The sequence below is a fragment of the Cebus imitator genome, unplaced genomic scaffold (assembly GCF_001604975.1).
Source record: "Cebus imitator isolate Cc_AM_T3 unplaced genomic scaffold, Cebus_imitator-1.0 Scaffold539, whole genome shotgun sequence".
NCBI classification, from domain to species: domain Eukaryota; kingdom Metazoa; phylum Chordata; class Mammalia; order Primates; family Cebidae; genus Cebus; species Cebus imitator.
This window is the reverse complement of record NW_016107854.1, coordinates 593,792-600,301: the sequence shown is the minus strand read 5'-3', so window position 1 is coordinate 600,301 and position 6,510 is coordinate 593,792.

Here is a 6,510-nt window from a genome sequence, read left to right as displayed (position 1 = left end):
CTGTAAGTGTAGTTAGAAACTGGGTCTTAGTGCTTTTTGCTTAGGATTGCCTTGGTTATTTTGGCTCTGATAAATTTTTAGTTTCAGATAAATTTTAAAATATTTTTTTCTAGTTCTGTGAAGAACATCATTGGCAGTTTCATAGAAATAGCATTAAATATTTACAGAAATATTTCATAGAAAAAGCATTAAATCTGTAAATTGCTTTGGGCACTGTGGCCATTTTAATGATTGATTCTTCCTGTTCATGAGCATGAAATGTTTTTCGATTTGTGTCGTCTCTGATTTCTTTGAGCTGTATTTAGTAATTTTCACTGTAGCAAACTTTCACCTCCCAGGTTAGCTATATTCCTAGGTATTTTGTTCTTTTTGTGACAATTGTGAACGGGATTGGGTTACTGATTGGCTTTTGGCTTGGCTGTTGTTGATGTATAAGAATGCTAGTGATTTTTCCACATGATTTTGTATCCTGAAACTTTGCTGAAGTTATCAGCTGAAGGAGCTTTTGGGCAGAGAATATGAGATTTTCCAGATATAAAATCATGTTGTCTGCAAACTGGGATTGTTTGACTTCCTCTCTTCCTATTTGGATGCCCTTTATTTATTTTGTCTGATTGCTTTGGTCAGGACTTCCAATACCATGTTGAATCAAAGTTGTGAGAGAGGGCATGCTTATCTTGTTCCAGTTTACAGGGAGAATGCTTCCAGCTTTTGCCCCTTCAGTATGATGATGGCTGTGGCTTTGTCATAGATGGTTCTTATTATTTTGAGATATGTTCCTTTAATACCTAGTTTATTTAGAGTCTTTAACATGAAGGAATCTTAATTTTATTGAAAGCCTTTTCTGAATCTATTGTGATAATCATGTGATTTTTGTCTTTAGTTCTGTTTATGTAATGAGTCACATTGATTAATTTGCATATGTTGAATCAACCTTATATCCTGGCGATAAAGCCTACCTGATTGTCATGGATTCACTTTTTGATGTGCTGCTAGATTCAGTTTGTAAGCATTTTGTTGAGGATTTTTATATCAATGTTCATCAAGAATATTGGCCTGAAGTTTTCTTTTTTGCTGTGTTTCTGCCAGATTTTCTTTTCTTTTTATTATTATTTTTTAATATAGAGACAGTATCTTCTTTCTCTATGTTGCCCAGGCTTGTCTCAAACTCCTGGGCTCATGGCATCCTCCTGCCTCAGCCTCCCAAAATGCTAGGATTACAGGTATGAGCAACCACACCTGGCCACTGCCGATTTTCATATCTGGATGATGCTGGCCTCACGTAATGAGTTGGGGAGGAGTTCCTCTTTCTCAATTTTTTGTAATAGTTTCAGTAGGAATGGTACCAGCTCTTTGTACATCTGGTATAATTCAGCTGTGAATCTGTCTAGTGCTGGGCTTTTTTTTTGGTTGGTAGGCTATTTATTACTGATTCAACTTTGGAGCTCATTATTGTTCTGTTCAGGGAATCAATTTCTTCCTGCGTGAGTCTTGGGAGGGCATATGTGCCTAAGAATTTATCCATCTTTTCAGAGTTTTCTAGTTTTGTGTGTATACAGATGTTCATAGTAGTCTCTGGTTAGTTGTATTTCTGTGGGGCAGTGGTAACATCCCCTTTGTCATTTTTCACTGTGTTTATTTGGATTATCTTTTCTTCTTTGTCAGTCTAGCTAGTGGCCTATCTATCTATCTATATAGATTTTTTTTCAAAAAACCAATTCCTGGATTTCTTGATCTTTTGAATGGGTTTTCATGTCTCATTCTTCTTCAGTTAAAGTCTAATTTTGGTTATTTTTTTGTCTTCTGCTAGCTTTGGGATTGGCTTGCTCCTGGTTCTCTAATGTTTTTAGTTTAGATGTTAGATTGTTAATTTGACATCTTTCTAACTTGTTGATGTGAGCATTTACTGCTATAAATTTCCCTCTTAACACTGCCTTAGCTGTGTCCCAGAGATTCTGGTATTTTGCATCTTTGTTTTCATTAGTTCAAAGAACTTCTTGATTTCTGTCTTAATTTCATTATTTAGGCAAAAGTCATTAAAAAGCAGGTTTATTTTCCATTTAATTGCAATTGCATGGTTTTGAGCAATTATTTTAAGTCTAGATTTCTATTTTTATTGCGTTGTGGTCTGAGAAAGTGTTTGATGTGATTTCAGTTTATTTCCATTTGCTGAGGATTGTTTTATGTTCAATTGTGTGATTGATGTTAGAGTATGTGCCACATGGTGATAGGAAGAATGTATGTTTTGTTGTTTTTGGGTACAGAGTTCTGTAGAGGTCTATTAGATCCATTTGGTCCAATGTTGAGTTCAGGTTCTGAATATCTTTGTTAATTTTCTGCTCAACAACTTTCCTAATACTGTTAGTAGAGTTTTGAAGTCTTCCACTGTAATTGTGTGGGGGGAGTTGAAGTTTCTTTGTAAGTCTCTATGAACTTGCTTTATAAATATGGGTACTCCTGTGTTGGGTGAATATTTATTTTAATTTCAATAGTGTCAGGGGGTACAGGTGGTTTTTGGTCACATGGATAAGTTCTTTAGTGTAGATTTCTGGGATTTTGGTGCACTTATCACCTGAGCAGTGTATACTGAACTCAATGAGCAGTCTTTTATCCTTCATCTCCTCCCATCCTTCCCTAAGTCCCCAAAGTCCATTATAACATTCTAATGCCTTTGCATCCTCTTAGCTTAGCTCCCACTTATAAGTGAAAACATAACAATATTTGGTTTTCCATTTCTTTTTTTTGTAACATTTTTTAAGAGTTAATTTTCTCTTTCTCTCTCTCTCTCTTTCTTATATATATTTTTATTATACTTTAAATTCTGGGTTACATGTGCAGATCTTGCAGGATTGTTACATAGGCATACACGCCATGGTGGTTTGTTGCCTCCATCCCCCCACCACCTCCATTAGGTATTTCTCCCAGTGTTTTCCCTCCCCAATCTCCACACCCCCCACTATTCCTCCTCTAGCCCCACACCCCCCAACAGACCCCAGGGGATGATGTTTCCCTCCCTGTGTCTATGTGTTCTCATTGTCCAACACCCACCTATGAGTAAGAACACATGGTGTTTAGTTTTCTGTTCCTGTGTCAGTTTGCTGAGAATGATGATTTCCAGATTCATCCATGTCCCTGCAAAGGACATGAACTCATCCTTTTTTATGGCTGCATAATATTCTATGTTGTATATGTGTCACATTTTCTTTATCCAGTCTATCATTGATGGGCATTTGGGTTGGTTCCATGTCTCTGCTATTGTAATCAGTGCTGCAATGAACATACGTGTGCATGTGTCTTTACAATAGAATGATTTATAATCCTTTGGGTATATACCTAGCAATGGGATTGCTGGACCAAATGGTATTTCTATTTCTAGATCCTTGAGGAATCACCACACTGTCTTCCACAATGGTTGAACTAATTTATACTCCCACCAACAGTGTAAAAGTGTTCCTATTTCTCCATATCCTCTCCAGCATCTGTTGTCTCCAGGTTTTTTAATGATCGCCATTCTAACTGGCATGAGATGGTATCTTAATGTGGTTTTGATTTGCATTTCTCTAATGACAAGTGATGATGAGCATTTTTTCGTATGTTTGTTGGCTTCATGAATGTCTTCTTTTGAAAAGGGTCTGTTCATATCCTTTGCCCACTTTTTGATGGGATTGCTTGTTTTTTTCTTGTTTATTTGTTTAGTTCTTTGTAGATTCTGGATATTAGCCCTTTGTCAGATGGGTAGCTTGCAAAATTTTTTCCCATTGTGTTGGTTGCTGGTTCACTCCAATGATTGTTTCTTTTGCTGTGCAGAAGCTCTTCAGTTTAATTAGATCCCATTTGTCTATTTTGGCTTTTGTTGTCATGCTTTTGGTGTTTTAGTCATGAAGTCCTTGCCCTTGCCTATGTGCTGAATGGTATTGCCTAGGTTTTCTTCAAGAGTTTTTATGGTGTTAGGTCTTATATTTAAATCTTTAATCCATCTGGATTTAATTTTTGTGTAAGGTGTAAAGAAGGGGCCCAGTTTCAGCTTTCTGCACAAGGCTAGCCAGTTTTCCCAACACCATTTAAAAACAGGGTATCCTTTCCCCATTGCTTGTTTTTGTCAGGTTTGTCAAAGATCAGATGGTTGTAGATGTTTGGCATTGCTTCCGAGGCCTCTGTTCTGTTTCATTGGTTTATATCTATGTTTTGGTACCAGTATCATGCTGTTTTGAATACTGTAGCCTTGTAGTATAGTTTGAAGTCAGGTAGCATGATGCCTCCAGCTTTGTTCTTTTTGCTTAGGATTGCCTTGGCTATGCGGGCTCTTTTTGGTTCCATATGAAGTTTAAGATGTTTTTTTTTTCCAGTTCTATGAAGAAGGTTGATGGTAGCTTGATGTGGATAGCATTGAATCTATAAATTACTTTGGGTAGCATGGCCATTTTCATGATATTGATTCTTCCTAACTATGAGCATGGAATGTTTATCCATTTGTTTGTGTCCTCTCTTATTTTGTTGAGCAGTGGTTTGTAGTTCTCCTTGAAGAGGTCCTTTACATCTTTTGTTAGTTGTATTCCTAGGTAGTTTATTCTCTTTGTGGCAATTGTGAATGTGAGTTCACTCATGATTTGGCTCTCTTTAAGTCTGTTATTGGTGTATAGGAATGCTTGTGATTTTTGCAGAGCGATTTTGTATCCCAAGACTTTGCTGAAATTGCTTATCTTAAGAAGATTTTGGGCTGAGATGATGGGGTCTTCTAAATATACAATCATGTTGTCTGCAAATAGAGACAATTTGATTTCCTCTTTTCCTAATTCAATACCTTTATTTCTTTTTCTTGCCTGATTGCTCTGGCTAAAACTTCCAATACTATGTTAAATAGGAATGGTGAGAGGTGGCACCCTTTTTTGGTGCCAGTTTTCAAATGGAATGCTTCCAGTTTTTTGCTCATTCAGTATGATATTGGCTGTGGGTTGGTCATAAATAGCTTTTATTGTTTTGAGACATATTCAATTGATACCTAGTTTATTGATAGTTTTTAGCATAAAGGGTGGTTGAATTTTTTCAAAGGCCTTTTCTGCATTTATTGAGATAATCACGTGGTTTTTGTCTTTGGTTCTGTTTATGTGATGGATTATATTTATATATTTGTGTATGTTGAACCAGCTTTGCATCCCCAGGATGAAGCCTACTTGATTGTGATGGATAAGCTTTTGATGTGCTGTTGCATTCCTTTTGCCAATATTTCATTGAAGATTTTTGCATCAATGTTCATCATTGATATTGGCCTGTAATTTTTCTTTTTTGGTTGTATCTCTGCCAGGTTTTGTATCAGGATGATGTTGGTCTCATAAAATGAGTTAGGGAGGATTCCCTCTTTTTGTATTGTTTGGAATAGTTTAAGAAGGATTGGTACCAGCTCCTCTTTGTACTTCTGGTAGAATTCAACTGTGAACCCATCTGGATCTGGACTTTTTTTGGTTGGTAGGCTATTAATTGCTGCCTCGACTTCAGACCTTGTTATTGGTCTATTCAGGGATTCAACTTCTTTCTGGTTTAGCCTTGGGAGGGTGTAAGTGTCCAGGAATTTATCCATTTCTTCTAGATTTACTGGTTTATGTACATAGAGTTGTTTGTAGTCATTTCTGATGGTGGTTTGTATTTCTGTGGAATTGGTGTTGATATCCCATTTATCATTTTTTATTGCATCTATTTGATTTTTCTCTTTTTTCTTTTTTATTAGTCTGGCTAGCAGTCTATCTATTTTGTTGATCTTTTCAAAAAACCAGCTTTTGGATGGATTGATTTTTTTAAGGGATTTTTCTCTCTCTGTCTCCTTCAGTTCTTCTCTGATCTTAGTTATTTCTTGTCTTCTGCTAGCTTTTGAATTTGTTTGATCTTGTTCCTCTAGTTTTTTTTAACTGTGATGATAAGGTGTCAATTTTAGATATTTCCTCACTTCTCATGTGGGCATTTAGTGCTGTAAATTTCCCTCTAGACACTGCTTTACATGTATCCCAGAGACTCTGGTACATTATTTCTTTGTTTTCTTTGGTTTTGAAGAACATCTTTATTTCTGCCTTCATTTCATTATTTCTTGAGTAGTCATTCAGGAATGGGTTGTTCAGTTTCCATGTAGTTGTGCAGTTTTGAGTGAGTTTCTTAATCCTGAGTTCTAATTTGATTGCACTGTGGTCTGAGAGACTGTTATGATTTCCATTTTTTTGTGTTTGCTGAGGAGTGATTTACTTCCAATTATGTGGGCAATTTTAGAGTGTGATGTGGTGCTGAGAAGAATGTATATTCTGTGGATTTGAGGTGGAGAGTTCTGTAGATGTCTATTAGGTATGCTTGGCCCAGATCTGCATTCAAGTCCTACATATCCTTGTTAATTTTCTGTCTCGTTGATCTGTCTAATATTGACAGTGGAGGGTTAAAGTCTCCCACTATTATTGTGTGGGAGTCTAAGTCTTTTTGTAGGTCATTAAGAACTTGCTTTATGTATCTAGGTGTTCCTGTATTGGGTGCATA